We start from the raw sequence: 20,260 nt of genomic DNA, 5'->3' as shown, positions 1-20,260 counted from the left end.
TCACTTTCTTGTAAACACAGGCTTCTCCATAAGTCTGTGTAAACCCAAACGCTTTGATCATCTCATCAAAGCGAATGTTCCAACTCCGAGATGCTTGCACCAGCCCATAGATTGAGCGCTGGAGCTTGCATACTTTGTTAGCATTCTTAGGATCGACAAAACCTTCCGGCTGCATCATATACAATTCTTCCTTAAGGAAGCCGTTAAGGAATGCCGTTTTGACGTCCATCTGCCATATCTCATAATCATAGTATGCGGCAATTGCTAACATGATTCGGACGGACTTCAGCTTCGCTACGGGTGAGAAGGTCTCATCGTAGTCAACCCCTTGAACTTGTCGATAACCCTTAGCGACAAGTCGAGCCTTATAGATGGTCACATTACCATCCGCGTCTGTCTTCTTCTTAAAGATCCATTTATTTTCTATGGCTCGCCGATCATCGGGCAAGTCAGTCAAAGTCCATACTTCGTTTTCATACATGGATCCTATCTCGGATTTCATGGCTTCTAGCCATTTGTCGGAATCCGGGCCCGCCATCGCTTCTTCATAGTTCGAAGGTTCACCGTTGTCTAACAACATGATTTCCAGGACAGGGTTGCCGTACCACTCTGGTGCGAAACGTGTCCTTGTGGACCTACGAAGTTCAGTAGTAACTTGATCCGAAGCTTCAAGATCATCATCATTAACTTCCTCCCCAGTCGGTGTAGGCACCGCAGGAACATCTTCCCGCGCTGCGCTACTTTCCGGTTCTGAAGGGGTGACTTTCACCTCATCAAGTTCCACTTTCCTCCCACTCAATTCTTTCGAGAGAAACTCTTTCTCCAGAAAGGACCCGTTCTTGGCAACGAAGATCTTGCCTTCGGATCTAAGGTAGAAGGTATACCCAATGGTTTCCTTAGGGTATCCTATGAAGACGCATTTTTCCGACTTGGGTTCGAGCTTTTCAGGTTGAAGTTTCTTGACATAAGCATCGCATCCCCAAACTTTTAGAAACGACAGCTTAGGTTTCTTCCCAAACGATAATTCATACAGTGTCGTCTCAACGGATTTCGAGGGAGCCCTATTTGAAGTGAATGCGGCAGTCTCTAAAGCATAGCCCCAAAATGAGAGTGGTAAATCGGTAAGAGACATCATAGATCGCACCATATCCAATAGAGTGCGATTACGATGTTCGGACACACCGTTTCGCTGAGGTGTTCCAGGCGGCGTGAGTTGTGAAACGATTCCACATTTCCTTAAGTGCGCACCAAATTCGTGACTTAAATATTCTCCACCACGATCTGATCGTAAGAACTTTATTTTCCTGTCACGTTGATTCTCAACCTCACTCTGAAATTCCTTGAACTTTTCAAAGGTTTCAGACTTGTGTTTCATTAGGTAGACATACCCATATCTACTTAAGTCATCAGTGAGAGTGAGAACATAACGATATCCTCCGCGAGCCTCAACACTCATTGGACCGCACACATCGGTATGTATGATTTCCAATAAGTTGGTTGCTCGCTCCATTGTTCCGGAGAACGGAGTCTTGGTCATCTTACCCATGAGGCATGGTTCGCACGTGTCAAATGATTCGTAATCAAGAGACTCCAAAAGTCCATCTGCATGGAGCTTCTTCATGCGCTTGACACCAATGTGACCAAGGCGGCAGTGCCACAAGTATGTGGGACTATCGTTATCAACTTTACATCTTTTGGTATTCACACTATGAATATGTGTAACATCACGTTCGAGATTCATCAAGAATAAACCATTGACCAGCGGGGCATGACCATAAAACATATCTCTCATATAAATAGAACAACCATTATTCTCGGATTTAAATGAGTAGCCATCTCGAATTAAACGAGATCCAGATACAATGTTCATGCTCAAAGCTGGCACTAAATAACAATTATTGAGGTTTAAAACTAATCCCGTAGGTAGATGCAGAGGTAGCGTGCCGACGGCGATCACATCGACCTTGGAACCATTCCCGACGCGCATCGTCACCTCGTCCTTTGCCAGTCTCCGTTTATTCCGCAGTTCCTGTTTTGAGTTACAAATATGAGCAACCGCACCGGTATCAAATACCCAGGAGCTACTACGAGTACTGGTAAGGTACACATCAATTACATGTATATCACATATACCTTTGGTGTTGCCGGCCTTCTTGTCCGCTAAGTATTTGGGGCAGTTCCGCTTCCAGTGACCACTTCCCTTGCAATAAAAGCACTCAGTCTCAGGCTTGGGTCCATTCCTTGGCTTCTTCCCGGCAACTGGCTTACCAGGCGCGGCAACTCCCTTGCCGTCCTTCTTGAAGTTCTTCTTACCCTTGCCCTTCTTGAACTTAGTGGTTTTATTCACCATCAACACTTGATGTTCTTTTCTGATCTCCACCTCCGCTGATTTCAGCATTGAATATACCTCAGGAATGGTCTTTTCCATCCCCTGCATATTGAAGTTCATCACAAAGCTCTTGTAGCTTGGTGGAAGCGACTGGAGGATTCTGTCAATGACCGCGTCATCCGGGAGATTAACTCCCAGCTGAGACAAGCGGTTGTGTAACCCAGACATTCTGAGTATGTGCTCACTAACAGAACTATTTTCCTCCATTTTACAGCCGAAGAACTTGTCGGAGACTTCATATCTCTCGACCCGGGCATGAGCTTGGAAAACCATTTTCAGCTCCTCGAACATCTCATATGCTCCAGGTTTCTCAAAACGCTTTTGAAGACCCGGTTCTAAGCTGTAAAGCATGCCGCACTGAACGAGGGAGTAATCATCAGCACGTGATTGCCAAGCGTTCATAACGTCTTGGTTCTCTGGGATTGGTGCTTCTCCTAGCGGTGCTTCTAGGACATAATCTTTCTTGGCAGCTATGAGGATGATCCTCAGGTTCCGGACCCAGTCCGTATAGTTGCTGCCATCATCTTTCAGCTTGGTTTTCTCTAGGAACGCGTTGAAGTTGAGGACAACGTGGGCCATTTGATCTACAAGACATATTGTAAAGATTTTAGACTAAGTTCATGATAATTAAGTTCATATAATCAAATTATTCAATGAACTCCCACTCAGATAGACATCCCTCTAGTCATCTAAGTGAAACATGATCCGAGTTAACTAGGCCGTGTCCGATCATCACGTGAGACGGACTAGTCAAGATCGGTGAACATCTCCATGTTGATCGTATCTTCTATACGACTCATGCTCGACCTTTCGGTCCTCCGTGTTCCGAGGCCATGTCTGTACATGCTAGGCTCGTCAAGTCAACCTAAGTGTATTGCGTGTGTTCCGAGGCCATGTCTGTACATGCTAGGCTCGTCAACACCCGTTGTATGCGAACGTTAGAATCTATCACACCCGATCATCACGTGGTGCTTCGAAACAACGAACCTTCGCAACGGTGCACAGTTAGGGGGAACACTTTCTTGAAATTATAATAAGGGATCATCTTACTTACTACCGTCATTCTAAGCAAATAAGATGCAAAACATGATAAACATCACATGCAATCAAATAGTGACATGATATGGCCAATATCATTTGCTCCTTTGATCTCCATCTTCGGGGCACCATGATCATCTTCGTCACCGGCATGACACCATGATCTCCATCATCATGATCTCCATCATTGTGTCTTCATGAAGTTGTCACGCCAACAATTACTTCTACTTCTATGGCTAACGCGTTTAGCAACAAAGTAAAGTAATTTACATGGCGTTTATTCAATGACACGCAGGTCATACAGAATAATAAAGACAACTCCTATGGCTCCTGCCGGTTGTCATACTCATCGACATGCAAGTCGTGATTCCTATTACAAGAATATGATCAATCTCATACATCACATATATCATTCATCACATCTTCTGGCCATATCACATCACATAGCACATGCTGCAAAAACAAGTTAGACGTCCTCTAATTGTTGTTGCAAGTTTTTACGTGGCTTGTATAGGTTTCTAGCAAGAACGTTTCTTACCTACGTAAAACCACAACGTGATATGCCAATTTCTATTTACCCTTCATAAGGACCCTTTTCATCGAATCCGTTCCGACTAAAGTAGGAGAGACAGACACCCGCTAGCCACCTTATGCAACTAGTGCATGTCAGTCGGTGGAACCTGTCTCACGTAAGCGTACGTGTAAGGTCGGTCCGGGCCGCTTCATCCCACAATACCGCCGAAACAAGATACGACTAGTAGCGGCAAGAAGAATTGGCAACATCAACGCCCACAACTGCTTTGTGTTCTACTCGTGCATAGTAACTACGCATAGGCCTGGCTCATGATGCCACTGTTGGGGATCGTAGCAGAATTTTAAAAAAATTCTACGCATCACCAAGATCCATCTATGGAGTATACTAGCAACGAGGGAAAGGAGTGCATCTACATACCCTTGTAGATCGCGAGCGGAAGCGTTCCAATGAACGAGGTTGACGGAGTCGTACTCGCCGTGATTCAAATCACCGATGACCGAGTGCCGAATGGACGGCACCTCCGCGTTCAACACACGTACGGTGCAGCGACGTCTCCTCCTTCTTGATCCAGAAAGGGGGAAGGAGAGGTTGATGGAGATCCAGCAGCACGACGGCGTGGTGGTGGATGTAGCGGGATCTCGGCAGGGCTTCGCCGAGCTTCTACGAGAGGGAGAGGTGTTGCAGGGGAGGAGGGAGGCGCCAAAGGCTGTAGTCTTGCTGCCCTCCCTCCCCCCTTTATGTAGGCCCCATGGGAGGGGGGCGCCGGCCAAGATCCCATCAAGGGGGGGCGGCGGCGAAGGGGGGGAAACTCCCCCCCCCCAAGTCAAGTGGGGCGCTCCCCCACCCTAGGGTTTCCAACCCTAGGCGCAGTGGGAAGGCCCATGGGGGGCGCCCCAGCCCACTAAGGGCTGGTTCCCTTCCCACTTCAGCCCATGGGGCCCTCCGGGATAGGTGGCCCCACCCGGTGGACCCCCGAGACCCTTCTGGTGGTCCCGGTACAATACCGATAACCCCCGAAACTTTCCCGGTGGCCGAAACTGGACTTCCTATATATAATTCTTCACCTCCGGACCATTCCAGAACTCCTCGTGACGTTCGGGATCTCATCCGGGACTCCGAACAACTTTCGGGTTTCCGCATACTCATATCTCTACAACCCTAGCGTCACCGAACCTTAAGTGTGTAGACCCTACGGGTTCGGGAGACATGCAGACATGACCGAGACGCCTCTCCGGTCAATAACCAACAGCGGGATCTGGATACCCATGTTGGCTCCCACATGTTCCACGATGATCTCATCGGATGAACCACGATGTCGAGGATTCAATCAATCCCGTATACAATTCCCTTTGTTAATCGGTATGTTACTTGCCCGAGATTCGATCGTTGGTATCCCAATACCTTGTTCAATCTCGTTACCGGCAAGTCTCTTTACTCGTACCGCAATGCATGATCCCGTGACTAACACCTTAGTCACCTTGAGCTCATTATGATGATGCATTACCGAGTGGGCCCAGAGATGACTCTCCGTCACACGGAGTGACAGATCCCAGTCTCGATCCGTGCCAACCCAACAGACACTTTCGGAGATACCCGTAGTGCACCTTTATAGTCACCCAGTTACGTTGTAACGTTTGGCACACCCAAAGCACTCCTACGGTATCCGGGAGTTGCACGATCTCATGGTCCAAGGAAAAGATACTTGACATTGGAAAAGCTCTAGCAAACGAACTACACGATCTTTGAGCTATGCTTAGGATTGGGTCTTGTCCATCACATCATTCTCCTAATGATGTGATCCCGTTATCAACGACATCCAATGTCCATAGTCAGGAAACCATGACTATCGGTTGATCAACGAGATAGTCAACTAGAGGCTTACTAGGGACACGTTGTGGTCTATGTATTCACACATGTATTACGATTTCCGGATAACACAATTATAGCATGAACAATAGACAATTATCATGAACAAAGAAATATAATAATAACCATTTATTATTGCCTCTAGGGCATATTTCCAACACATGGTGGCTTCCCGTGCGACACGGAGGTATGCGGAGAAGAGGCTGCGGCGTGTGCCCTTGGGGAGGATGGATATCATCCTAGCCCAGATCCGTCGGCGGCATGGCGGCGGAGGTCGCAGTGGCCGGTCGGCGGCGGCGGAACAAGGCCGGTGGCAGCGGCGATGTTCTATTTGGACCCCGGGGTGGCGGCCCTCGATGGTGGTGGCGGGTGAAGCTCAGGCTTCCCGCGGCGGCATGGTGTGGTGCAGTCCCTGTCCAAGGCAGATCTATGACGGTGATCTGATTGCGGATTGGTTCGGATCAGAGACGGTGACGAGCGCGCGATATCCATCTCGGCGGCTCTCGCGGTTTGGCGAGGTGGGGGTGGGAGCCCCCCTCCCAGGCTCCACTGATGGCACACTCTGGCAGTGGACGGTGCGCCAGGATTCCTACGGTGGCACTTCTATTGCGGTTGGTCGCCAGATCTAGGTGGCTAGATATGGGGCTTTGAAGGCGGTTGAGACGGTGCACAGGTTGTCGGGTGGATTCCTTGGGACGGATTTGGGTGAAAACCTAGTTTTCGGTCGTTGGCCGGAGCCGGTGATGACGATGCCCTTATCACCGTTTCCTTATGAAGGGATCGTCGAGGTGAAACTCCCAACCCTGCCTAATACCTCTGGGAGAAACCCTAGATCAGTTGATCGGACGACGGCGACATTCATGTGTCGTTACCCCCTTGAGGGCGGCATTCTTGGAGATGCACTCGGGCTCGAGGGACCAGCGGTTGGCTTCTTCGGTGGAGCGGTGTTTCTTTCTACATATTCATGGCGGAGGTTTTTGGCGGCATGAAGCAGCGTAGGCTTGGCGTTAGATGTGCGGCGATGGACACGCGTAAGAGGTCGACGCTGTCTGGCGTCGTGGTGGCGTCGGCAGCAGCTAGACCGGGCAAGGTAGATGCAGCAGTACAACTCTGAAGATAGATTGGTGGCAAGTGGTTGCGGCAGCCTCATACCCGGCAGGCGTCCTGGTTGAGGAACACGCCGGACTGGTGGGTGCCCATGCCCGGCAGACGTCCTGGTTGGGACCTCAAGTCTTAGATGTTTAGGTTTGGCTGCGAGGTCTGTTTGGCATTAGGCCCAGACTATCAGCATTCCTTCATCAATTGGATAGGAGTAGCGACAGTTTGTTGTCTAGACGGTGGCTTCAGTCTTACTATTGCATGACTTTGTAAGGTCTTGTGTGAATAATTAATAAAATGGCTGCATGCATCGTCCAGATGCAGAGGCCGGGGGTCCTCCTCCATTTCTAAAAAAAGATAAACTACACATAAAGTTTCAGCATTTTTGGATTTATATTTCTATTTCTAGGAATATAATGCAAATTAAACCTTAATATAATTTAGTTCCAAAGCCCCAAAACAATTCCCTTTAAAATCACAAAATATTACAATGGGGCCACATAGTTGCATATGAGCTGGTACCTAAATCTTAGGGTTTGAGAAGTCATTTTTAATTCACTCGATTTTTTAGGGTTTTGTGCTTTAATTAAAATGAGGCTTTGAATATCCCTCAATTTTGAAGTTCAATTGAATTTAAACATGTTGACATGCTATAGTAACCATTAATCAGGTTTGTGATCCCGAGATTCAATAGTCATAGGGAAGAGAGCGGGGTATTCAGATCGAAGGCGATCTTCTCGTTCCCAAGTTGCTTCCCTTTCGAAATGGTGAGATCATTGGACTCTGAGGAATTTCAAACTTGATATCCCCGTTTACAACCACCTAGACGACGGGACGGTTGAAAAAGCGATTAACTATTTAATTTTAGATATTACCATTACATTCCCAAAAAAATACGCACGCAGGCGGATGGCGTCCGCAAGTCCGTGAGCGTCCGCATGAAGAGAATTAAAGCCTAGCACGATAATTACAGTAACAAAAGTTAGTGCATTTTCGGCCTCGTGGATTGATGCGGACGGCGCGGACGTGTCTGCTTGCATCCCTACCGAAAAGTACATATAGTGCAATGAACAATCAGAATTAAAATTTAACTTTTCAACCGTTGTTGACAATATAATTGTATGTATTTTGTTTATAAGTGTGCGGATTAGAATCTACTCCTTCCGTCCCATGATATAATAGCGTTTTTTACACTAGGGCGGAGGGAGTAAATTTTAAATTTTGTGACATATAAATTTACCATGTGTTTGTTTTTTCAAACACTATTCAGATATTTTTCATAACTTTTTAGCACCTAATTCCACCGAGGCCACATCTAAAGAAAGAGTAAGCGTATCAGGTCATTATATATATATATATATATATAGGGTTAATTATCCTTTTGCCCTCAGTGGTGTCCATGTGCTCAGTTTTGCCCTCAGATGCGAACTGTGCTCAGTTTTGCCCCTAATCCATGCACAACTACTATGACGAGGCCAAACGGCCATATTTGAATCCATTCCGTCCGCTAGCGTTAGTGGTTGTGGGTCCGGAGTTTACATGTGGGACCGCGTGGACGTGGGTCCGGAGCTGACATGTGGGCCCGTGCAACAAAATCCCCAAATCATTCATAGGATTCTAGCCGGCCAAATCGACGCCCACTCTGCCCATCCGCCGGCCGGCCGTCCTGCGCCGCCGCAGCCAGCACCTGCCCCGCCACCAGCTGCACGGCCTGCTCCGCCTCTACCGTCCTGCGCCGACGCTCCACCCTTACCTGCGACGCCACGGGTGGGGTGCCCGCCACCTGCTCGGCCCGCGGCGCGGCCTCTTTCCGTGCGCCCGGCCGGAGCGCTCAAAGGTGGGGGGCTGCTGGAGCTGTTTGAACTAGGAGGAAGAACCCCATGGCGAAATAGCGAGCAGCGGCGACCCCGGAGTATTTGGCGAGGCAGGCATCGGGCCGGAGATCCATCGCGTCCACGACTGGGTTCCCGAGGGGTAAGTCACGCCTCCTGTTTAGATTGAGCTTAGTTGTGCATTTGAATAGTCGATTCGAGTAGGTTTGCCCAATTAGTGTGCTGATTGCGTCTCTGTTTTTCGTCAGTTAGGATGGAGTTGCGGTTTGCTTTCTTGATGCACATTAGAAGGGACCGTACAAGTTCGATGCAAAGGATAAGAAGAAATACCAAGGAGGTTTCGATTATCGGTTGTCAATGGCTAGTAATTGGAGTTTCAGACAATTTGGGGAGGTAATTTGTAGCTAATATCCTTGGGGTTTGCTTGATGAAGTGGTATACAAATACTATGACGGGGAAAAGAAATGGGTGACAGCTAGTAATGATGAAGAGCTGGCTACCATGTTTGCTAGGCATAAAGAGAAAGATAATTTTCATGTGAGGCTGCAAATTGATGTGCTTGAGCAGGCATTTGGACCTAGGATGGCGGATGCAACATCTCGGGGAGAACCAAGTCGTCGTAATGGCATCTCTAGCCAGAACAGTTCAGTTGGTGCACGGCGACGTGGTGGCTCGACAAGTGCGGGCAACGGCGGTAGGGTCCCCCTTGAAGTGGAGCCTGATGACTACAATTCTGGGGTTGATGAAGAGAAGCTATATTCTGATGTTATTCAGAATTTACGACGGGCACCTCGGGCTGAAAACCAAGATGAGGCTCACAATGCAGTCCGTGTGGATGATGACGTGGTGGGTGAGGGCGAAGACCTTGCAGCTGTTGAATGGGACCCTTTGAACCCTCATATGGAAGAAGGTACCGTTTTTGCATCCATGACTGAGTGTAGAAATGTACTTGTGACATACTGCATCAAGGTAGAACGTACTTTCAAAGTTGACAACAGCGATCAAGTACGTTACAGAATGCACTGTCCGACTGAGGGTTGTCCATGGAGGTTGCTCGCATCTAAAATGCGAAATAGCACTAATGTTCAGGTCAAAGTGAACCCTTTTAAGCACACATGCCAGGAATCAACCCTTAGGAAGGATACAATCAGTAGAGCCAAGTCAGGATGGGTGGCAGAAGAAGTAAAAAAGTGGGTCCAAAGGAATTGCAGAAGAACATCAAAGATAAGTTCAAGATAGATTTACCATACATGAGGTTGTTCAATGGTAAACAACATGCTATGGATTCTATTTATGGTAACTGGCATGAAAGTTTTCAATTATTGTATTCATTCAAAGGTGAAGTGGAGAGGGCCAGCCCAGGTAGTATTGTAGATATTGACCACCACACCGTGGAGTATACATTCAGGGGAGTGACAAAGACCAAGGAATGCTTTAGAAGGGTTTTTGTTTGTTTTGAGGCTTGTCGCCGGGGTTTTTTGGCAGGCTGTAGGCCTTATTTGGCTATTAATGCCACTTTTCTCATAGGGAGGTTTAAAGGACAGTTAGTAGCAGCTTGTGCAGTTGATGCACACAGTTTTGTATTTCCAGTTGCCTACGATGTGCTGGAGACAGAGTCTGAGAAGAGCTGGACTTGGTTTTTGCATAATCTGCGCCGGACTATTGCACATCCCAATGGGTTGGTCATTCATACAGATGCCTGCAAAGGTTTAGAAGTGGCCGTGGACAATGTGTTCTCTGGAGTAGAGCATAGGGAATGCATGCGTCACCTTCCTGCAAATTTCATGAAGAAATTCAAAGGAAAGGTGTATACCGACAATTTATGGCCAGCATCTTTGACTTGCAGTGTGAAGAAGCACAACTACCACTTGAGGCAGTTATACATGAATCCCAAAGTGAAAGAATACTTGAAAACACACCACTCCAAGTTATGGGCCAGAAGCCAATTCAGTGAACTGAGCAAAGTTGACTATGTGCACAATAATCTAGCAGAGTCTTTCAACTCAACGATCCGGAAACTAAAGGGTCATTATGTGGTGGATTTGCCTTGCCTGCTATGGAGGGAAAACAATAATGGGACATGGTGGACCCTGGATTCAAGCTTTGCGCTCCAATTCTGAAGAGAGCAGCAGGTAGACCAAGGAAGAGTCGAACCAGACCTCGCAGCGAAGGAGCTGGACTTGGAGCGAGGAAGCGTAAGTGCACAAGGTGTGGTGGGTCTGGTCATTTCGGTAAGTATTGTGATAACACAGTAGATCCAGCGTTCGGAGAGAGTTTCGATGAAGGCTTCGATGAAAATGTTGGTCAGCAGCCGGTAGCCTCAACAGATGATGAAAATCATGGTCAACAGCCGGTTGCATCAGTTGAGGATTTTGACGAGGTTCCAAATGATGATGGTCAATAGCCGCATGATTTTGACGATGATCCAAAATATCTTCCAAATAATGATTCAAGTGAGGCTCCATATGGTGATCCAAGTGAGGCTCCAAATGGTGATCATGGTGATCCAAGTGAGGCTCCAAATGGTGATCCAAGTGAGCCTCCAAATGGTGACCAATTGTTGTAAGTTCTGCTAGGTATGTAAATCTTGCAAGGGTCAAATACTACTGTACATTTATCACTTGACATGATCTCATTACCCTTTATGTTTTGCACAACTCTATGGTAGGTTTGAAGAAGACGCGCAAGGTATCGACAACCAAGAGGAGAAGACAAGAAGCAATGAGCACAAGGTGCACGAGGAGCAAAGTGATGGCAAGAAGCTCAAGGAACAGACAGAAACCCCAACGCTATTTATGAATAATTATGAAACATTATGAATAATGTTGTATTTCTGTTGGATGATGTTGGACCTATGTTAGAAATATGTTTGAATGATGTTGGACCTATGTTAGAACTTCAAATTTGACATGCTATATGGATGTTAGAATTCTTTCGAAACTTTGGTAAACTCACATTCATGAAAAATGTGCTAAAAAAGAGCTCCAAAGGTAGGGTAAACGGCCTCATTTCTAAGCAAGATTTTTTGACCTTGTCTAAATGAGCCAAATAACTTTCCTACACATATATATATTCTATATACACAGACTATGTGCGCTGGTTTCTCCTTTTTTTGATTTTTTTGAATTTTGTTTTGCTTATTTGAATTCTGGTCAAACCTAACTTTGACCAAGATTTAAACAAGTCTAAAACATCAAAATGAAAAACTAAGCCTGGATCCTTCTTAGTCAATCCAAAATGAAGCTGTGGCGAGGTTTGTGAAATTTTCATGAAAAATGTGCTAAAAAGAGGGGTCCAAAGGTAGGGTAAACGGCCTCATTTCTAAGCAAGATTTTTTTCGACCTTGTCTAAATCAGCCAAATAACTTTCCTACATATATATTCTATATATGCACACTATGTGCGCTGGTTTTTCCATTTTTTGAATTTTTTTAATTTGGTTTTCTCATTTGAATTCTGGATAAACTTAACTTTGACCAAAATTTAAACAAGTATAAAACATCAAAATGAAAAACTAAGCCTGGATCCTTCTTAGTCACTCCAAAATGAAGTTGTGGTGAGTTTTTTGAAATTTTCATGTTCATTTTTCCAAAACACTTCTCTTCACTTCATACAAGAGAGTTTGAGATACTCAAGATATCACATAAGACACATGAACTTTTCGTTTAAATGTATGTAAACCTTGTTTATCAACTTAAATCGTTAGTATATGACATAAGAAGACTATGTGCGCAGGTTTTTCATTTTTCTGATTTTTATTTAATTTATTATGCTCATTTGAAATATGGTCAAACATATCTTTGACTCCTCCAAACCCCGCTAACCCTAGCGCTGAACAAGGACCGTCCATCTAACCCTAGCGGCGATCAAGGGCCGTCGACCTAACCCTTCTAGAAGGAATCTACGGGGAAGAGGGGGGCGATCCGTCATACGTCCATTTTGCATCATGCTTTTATATCGATAATTACCGCATTATGGGCTGTTATTACACATTATGTCACAATACTTATGCCTATTCTCTCTTATTTTACAAGGTTTACATAAAGAGGGAGAATGCCGGCAGCTGGAATTCTTGGCTGGAAAAGGAGCAAATATTATACACCTATTCTGCACAACTCCAAAAGTCCTGAAACTCCACGGAAGTTATTTTTGGAAATAATAAAAAATACTGAGCGAAGAAAATACCAGAGGGGGCCCACACCCTGGCCACGAGGGTGGGGGCGCGCCCTACCCCCTGGGCGCGCCCCCTGCCTCGTGGGCCCCCTGGTGGCCCTCCGGTGCCCATCTTCTGCTATATGAAGTCTTTCGTCCGAGAAAAAATCATAAGCAAGCTTTCGGGACGAGACTCCGCCGCCACGAGGCGGAACCTTGGCGGAACCAATCTAGGGCTCTGGCGGAGCTGTTCTGCCGGGGACACTTCCCTCCGGGAGGGGGAAATCATCGCCATCGTCATCACCAACGCTCCTCTCATCGGGAGGGGGCCAATCTCCATCAACATCTTCACCAGCACCATCTCCTCTCAAACCCTAGTTCATCTCTTGTATCCAATTCTTGTCTCTAAGTCTGAGATTGGTACCTGTAGGTTGCTAGTAGTGTTGATTACTCCTTGTAGTTGATGCTAGTTGGTTTATTTGGTGGAAGATCATATGTTCAGATCCTATATGCATATTAATACTCCTCTGATTATGAACATGAATATGCTTTGTGAGTAGTTACGTTTGTTCCTGAGGACATGGGAGAAGTCTTGCTATTAGTAGTCATGTGAATTTGGTATTCGTTCGATATTTTGATGAGATGTATGTTGTCTCTCCTCTAGTGGTGTTATGTGAACGTCGACTACATGACACTTCACCATTATTTGGGCCTAGAGGAAGGCATTGGGAAGTAATAAGTAGATGATGGGTTGCTAGAGTGACAGAAGCTTAAACCCTAGTTTATGCGTTGCTTCGTAAGGGGCTGATTTGGATCCATATGTTTCATGCTATGGTTAGGTTTACCTTAATACTTCTTTTGTAGTTGCGGATGCTTGCAATAGGAGTTAATCATAAGTGGGATGCTTGTCCAAGTAAGGACAGCACCCAAGCACCGGTCCACCCACATATCAAATTATCAAAGTACCGAACGCGAATCATATGAACGTGATGAAAACTAGCTTGACGATAATTCCCATGTGTCCTCGGGAGCGCTTTTCTCTATATAAGAGTTTGTCCAGGCTTGTCCTTTGCTACAAAAAGGATTGGGCCACCTTGCTGCACTTTATTTACTTTTGTTACTTGTTGCTCGTTACAAATTACCTTATCACAAAACTATCTGTTACCTATAATTTCAGTGCTTGCAGAGAATACCTTGCTGAAAACCGCTTATCATTTCCTTCTGCTCCTCGTTGGGTTCGACACTCTTACTTATCGAAAGGACTACGATAGATCCCCTATACTTGTGGGTCATCAAGACTCTTTTCTGGCGCCGTTGCCGGGGAGTGAAGCGCCTTTGGTAGGTGGAATTTGGTAAGGAAAAATTTATATAGTGTGCTGAAATTTATTGTCACTTGTTACTATGGAAAGTAATCATGGGCTTGTTCGGGGTATCTTCACCCCGACCAGTAGAGCAAAGAGTTGCTCCTCAACCTACTGAACCTACTGAAAACGAAAATGTTTACTTTGAAATTCCTTCAGGTATGATAGAGAAACTGCTAGCTAATCCTTTTGCAGGAGATGGAACATTGCATCCCGATTTACACCTAATCTATGTGGATGAAGTTTGTGGATTATTTAAGCTTGCAGGTATGCCCGATGATGTTATCAAGAAGAAGGTCTTCCCTTTATCTTTGAAGGGAGATGCATTGACATGGTATAGGCTATGTGATGATATGGGATCATGGGACTATAAGCGATTGAAATTGGAATTTCATCAGAAGTTTTATCCTATGCATCTTGTTCATCGTGATCGTAATTATATATATAATTTTTGGCCTCGCGAAGGAGAAAGCATCGCTCAAGCTTGGGGGAGGCTTAAGTCAATGTTATATTCATGCCCCAATCATGAGCTCTCAAGAGACATGATTATTCAAAAAAATTATGCTCGGCTTTCTGACAACAATCGCTCCATGCTCGATACTTCTTGTACTGGTTTCTTTATGATGAAGACTATTGAATTCAAATGGAATTTATTGGAAAGAATTAAACGCAACTCTGAAGATTGAGATCTCGACGAAGGTAAGGAGTTAGGTATAACACCTAAGTTTGATCGTGTTAAATCTTTTATGGATACCGATGCTTTCCGTAAATTTAGCACTAAATATGGACTTGACTCTGAGATAGTAGCTTCTTTTTGTGAATCTTTTGCTGCTCACGTTGATCTACCTAAGGAGAAGTGGTTTAAATATAATCCTCCCATAGAAGTAAAAGTAGTTGCACCTATTAAAGTTGAAGAAAATACTATCACTTACAATGATCCCGTTGTTCCTACTTCTTATGTTGAGAAACCACCTTTTCCTGTTAGGATAAAGGATCATGCTAAAGCTTCAACTGTGGTTCGTAAAAGTAATATTAGAACTTATACACCCCCTGAACAAGTTAAAGTTGAACCTAATATTGCTATTGTTAAAGATCTCTTGGCTGATAATATTGATGGGCATGTTATTTACTTCTGTGATGAGACTGCTAGAATTGCTAAACCTGGTGCTAAAGATAAACATAGACCTGTGGTAGGCATGCCTGTTATTTCTGTTAAAATAGGAGATCATTGTTATCATGGTTTATGTGATATGGGTGCTAGCGCTAGTGCAATACCTATTTCTTTATATCAAGAAATTATGCATGATATTGCACCCGCTGAGTTGGAAGATATCGATGTTACAATTAAACTTGCCAATAGAGATACTATTTCACCAATTGGAATTGTTAGAGATGTTAAAGTCTTGTGTGGGAAAGCTAAATACCCTGCTGATTTTCTTGTTCTTGGTTCCCCACAAGATAGCTTTTGTCCCATTATATTTGGTAGGCCCTTCTTGAACACTGTTAATGCTAGGATAGACTGCAAAAAGGATGTTGTTACTATTGGTTTGGATGATATGTCTCATGAGTTTAATTTTTCTAAATTTCGTAGACAACACCGTGAAGAGGAATTGCCTAGTAAGGATGAAATTACTGGTCTTGCTTCTATTGTCGTGCCTCATAGTGATCCTTTAGAACAATATTTGCTAGACCATGAAAATGATATGTTTATGAATGAAAGAAGGGAAATAGATGAAGTATTCTTTAAACAGGGACCTATTCTGAAACACAACTTGCCTGTTGTAATCCTAGGGGATCCTCCTCCACCCAAGGGTGATCCCGTGTTTGAGCTTAAACCGTTGTCTGATACTCTTAAATATGCTTATCTTGATGAAAAGAAGATATATCCTGTTATTATTAGTGCTAACCTTTCAGAGAAGGAGGAAGAAAAATTATTGAAAAATCTGAAAAATCACCATGCTGCTATTGGATACACTCTTGATGATCTTAAGGGCATTAGTCCCACTCTATGTCAACACAAAATAAATTTGGAGAAAGACGCCAAACCAGTTATTGATCATCAACAACGGTTAAATCCTAAGATGAAAGAAGTGGTAAGAAAGGAAATATTAAAGCTCCTTGAGGCAGGTATAATTTATCCCGTTGCTGATAGTCAGTGGGTAAGTCCTGTCCATTGTGTTCCTAAGAAGGGAGGTATTACTGTCGTTCCTAATGATAAAGATGAATTGATTCCGCAAAGAATTATTACAGGTTATAGGATGGTAATTGATTTCCGCAAATTAAATAAAGCTACTAAAAAAGATCATTACCCCTTGCCATTCATTGATCAAATGCTAGAAAGATTATCCAAACACACACATTTTTGCTTTCTAGATGGTTATTCTGGTTTCTCTCAAATACCTGTGTCAGCTGATGATCAAGCAAAGACCACTTTTACTTGCCTTTCGGTACTTTTGCTTATAGACGTATGCCTTTTGGTTTATGTAATGCACCTGCTACCTTTCAAAGATGCATGATGGCTATATTCTCTGATTTTTGTGAAAAGATTTATGAGGTTTTCATGGACGATTTCTCCGTTTATGGATCCTCTTTAATGATTGCTTGAGCAACCTTGATCGAGTTTTGCAGAGATGTGAAGAAACTAACCTTGTCTTGAATGGGGAGAAATGCCACTTTATGGTTAATGAAGGTATTGTCTTGGGGCATAAAATTTCTGAAAGGGGCATTGAAGTTGATAAAGCTAAAGTTGATGCTATTGAAAAGATGCCATGTCCCAAGGACATCAAAGGTATAAGAAGTTTCCTTGGTCATGCCAGTTTTTATAGGAGGTTCATTAAGGACTTGTCAAAAATTTCTCGGCCTCTATTACAAAAAGATATACTGTTCGTCTTTGATGATGATTGTGTAGAAGCATTTGAAATACTTAAGAAAGCATTAATCTCTGCACCTATTGTTCAGCCACCTGATTGGAATTTACCTTTGAAATTATGTGTGATGCTAGTGATTATGCTGTAGGTGCTGTTCTAGGGCAAAGAGTTGATAAGAAATTAAATGTTATTCAATATGCTAGTAAAACTCTAGACAATGCCCAGAGAAATTATGCCACTACTGAAAAAGAATTCTTAGCAGTTGTATTTGCTTGTGATAAGTTCAGACCTTATATTGTTGATTCTAAAGTAACTATTCACACTGATCATGCTGCTATTAAATATCTTATGGAAAAGAAAGATGCTAAACCTAGACTTATTAGATGGGTTCTCTTGCTACAAGAATTTGATTTGCATATTATTGATAGAAAGGGAGCTGAGAACCCCGTTGCAGACAACTTGTCTAGGTTAGAAAATGTTCTTGATGACCCACTACCTATTGATGATAGCTTTCCTGATGAACAATTAAATGTCATAAATGCTTCTCGTACTGCTCCATGGTATGCTGATTATGCTAATTACATTGTTGCTAAATTTATACCACCTAGTTTCACATACCAGCAAAAGAAAAAGTTTTTCTATGATTTAAGACATTACTTCTGGGATGACCCACATCTTTATAAAGAAGGAGTAGATGGTGTTATTAGGCGTTGTGTACCTGAGCATGAACATGAACAGATCCTACGCAAGTGTCACTTCAAGGCTTATGGAGGGCACCACGCTGGAGATAGAACTGCACATAAGGTATTGCAATCCGGTTTTTATTGGCCTACTCTCTTCAAGGATGCTCGTAAGTTTGTCTTATCTTGTGATGAATGTCAAAGAATTGGTAATATTAGTAGACGTCAAGAAATGCCTATGAATTATTCACTTGTTATTGAACCATTTGATGTTTGGGGCTTTGATTATATGGGACCGTTTCCTGCCTCTAATGGATATACACATATTTTAGTTGCTGTTGATTACGTTACTAAGTGGGTAGAAGCTATTCCAACTAGTAGTGCTGATCATAACACTTCTATTAAGATGCTTAAAGAAGTTATTTTTCCAAGGTTTGGATTCCCTAGATATTTAATGACTGATGGTGGTTCACATTTTATTCATGGTGCTTTTCGTAAAATGCTTGCCAAGTATGATGTTAATCATAGAATTGCATCTCCTTATCACCCACAGTCTAGTGGTCAAGTAGAATTGAGTAATAGAGAGCTCAAATTAATTTTGCAAAAGACTGTTAATAGATCTAGAAAGAATTGGTCCAAGAAACTTGATGATGCATTATGGGCCTATAGAACTGCATATAAAAATCCTATGGGTATGTCTCCGTATAAAATGGTTTATGGGAAAGCATGTCACTTACCTCTCGAACTAGAACATAAGGCATATTGGGCCATTAAAGAGCTCAACTATGATTTCAAACTTGCCGGTGAGAAGAGGTTATTTGACATTAGCTCACTTGACGAATGGAGAACCCAAGCCTATGAGAATGCCAAGTTGTTTAAAGAAAAGTTAAAAGATGGCATGACAAAAGGATACAAAAGCGTGAGTTTAATGTAGGTGATTATGTGTTGCTATACAACTCTCGTTTAAGATTTTTTGCAGGAAAACTTCTCTCTAAATGGCAAGGTCCTTACGTTATCGAGGAGGTCTATCGTTCCGGTGCCATAAAAATCAACAACTTTGAAGGCACAAATCCAAAGGTGGTGAACGGTCAAAGAATCAGACATTATATCTCAGGTAATCCCATAAATGTTGAAACCAATATTATTAAAACCGTAACACCGGAGGAATACATAAGGGACACTTTCCAGAACGTTTCAGACTCCGAAAAGGAATAGGTATGTGGTACGGTAAGTAAACCGACTCCAAAACAGTTCTAATGGCAAATTTTCTCCGTTTTGGAATATTTAGAAAAATAGGAAAATAAGAAGTAGTCCGGGAAGGACACGAGGCCTCCACGAGGGTGGAGGGCACGCCCCCCTACCTCGTGGGCACCTCGTGCGCTCTCCGGACTCCGTTTTCTTGCACGATACGTATTTTGGCCGGTAAAAAATCATTATATAATCTCTCGAAGGTTTTAACCACCGTATCACGCAAGTATCCTCTGTTTTTGTTTCGAGCTGTTTTTCTGATAGACCTAGATCAACATGACGTCTCCAAGCGCCCCCAAGGACAAGTTCTTCGAGAAGGTCATCAACCCTTACCTCGCGGAGGTGCTGCAACACCCTCAAACCATTGAGATGTGTGATGGGTTGCTGCACATCCGCGATGTTGAGGGACCAAGGAGGACCGGAAGCGTGGAGACGAGGCTCGAAGCAATGGAGCAACAAGTTTTCAAGTGCCAGGGGATGGTGGACTCAACGCCAACCACATGATGATCGCGGAGTTCACCAACAACCACAAGCTGGATGCCAAGAACATTGGGGAGACCATCTTCAAGCTTCACGAGAAGATCGAGCACCTCCAAGCCCAAATCTATGACCTGCAAAACCAAAACTGTGAGTATGAATATATATATATATATATATATATATATATATATAGATTCAAGAGGATGAGTTTGGCTGCAGATTTGAGGATCCCGGAGACTCGATCATCCTTCTATGATGGTGAGCCTATGCCTTGGAAGATAGACGACAAGCCCACATCATCAACAACTCCACCATCTTCTTCACCAGCAAAGGAGATATAATCATATGGGTATGGGCACTCCCCTTGGCAACTGCCAAGCTTGGGGGAGGTGCCCCGGTATCGTATCACCATCACACTCCTATCTTTACCGTTTTTCTTAGTTTGATCCTCTTAGTATTATCTTGATCTAGTAGAATAAAGTTTTGGTATGATCTAGTTTTGAGTTTTGCTTTATGATCCCTTTATGTAATCGAGTCCGTGAGCTATATATAATAAAGGTTAGTGTTGAGTCAAGGGCTTGATTATCTTGCTATGATCCTGAGGGAATAAAAGAAAAAGAAAGAATAAAAAGAAATAAAGAGATCATATTGATCTTATGGAGAGTAATGAATTCACATATAAGGAGTATGATGATTAAAAGTTGTTGAGAGTTGA

The sequence above is a fragment of the Triticum aestivum genome, chromosome 4D (genome assembly GCF_018294505.1).
Source record: "Triticum aestivum cultivar Chinese Spring chromosome 4D, IWGSC CS RefSeq v2.1, whole genome shotgun sequence".
Classification (NCBI taxonomy): domain Eukaryota; kingdom Viridiplantae; phylum Streptophyta; class Magnoliopsida; order Poales; family Poaceae; genus Triticum; species Triticum aestivum.
Note: the sequence above shows the minus strand (reverse complement) of the source record.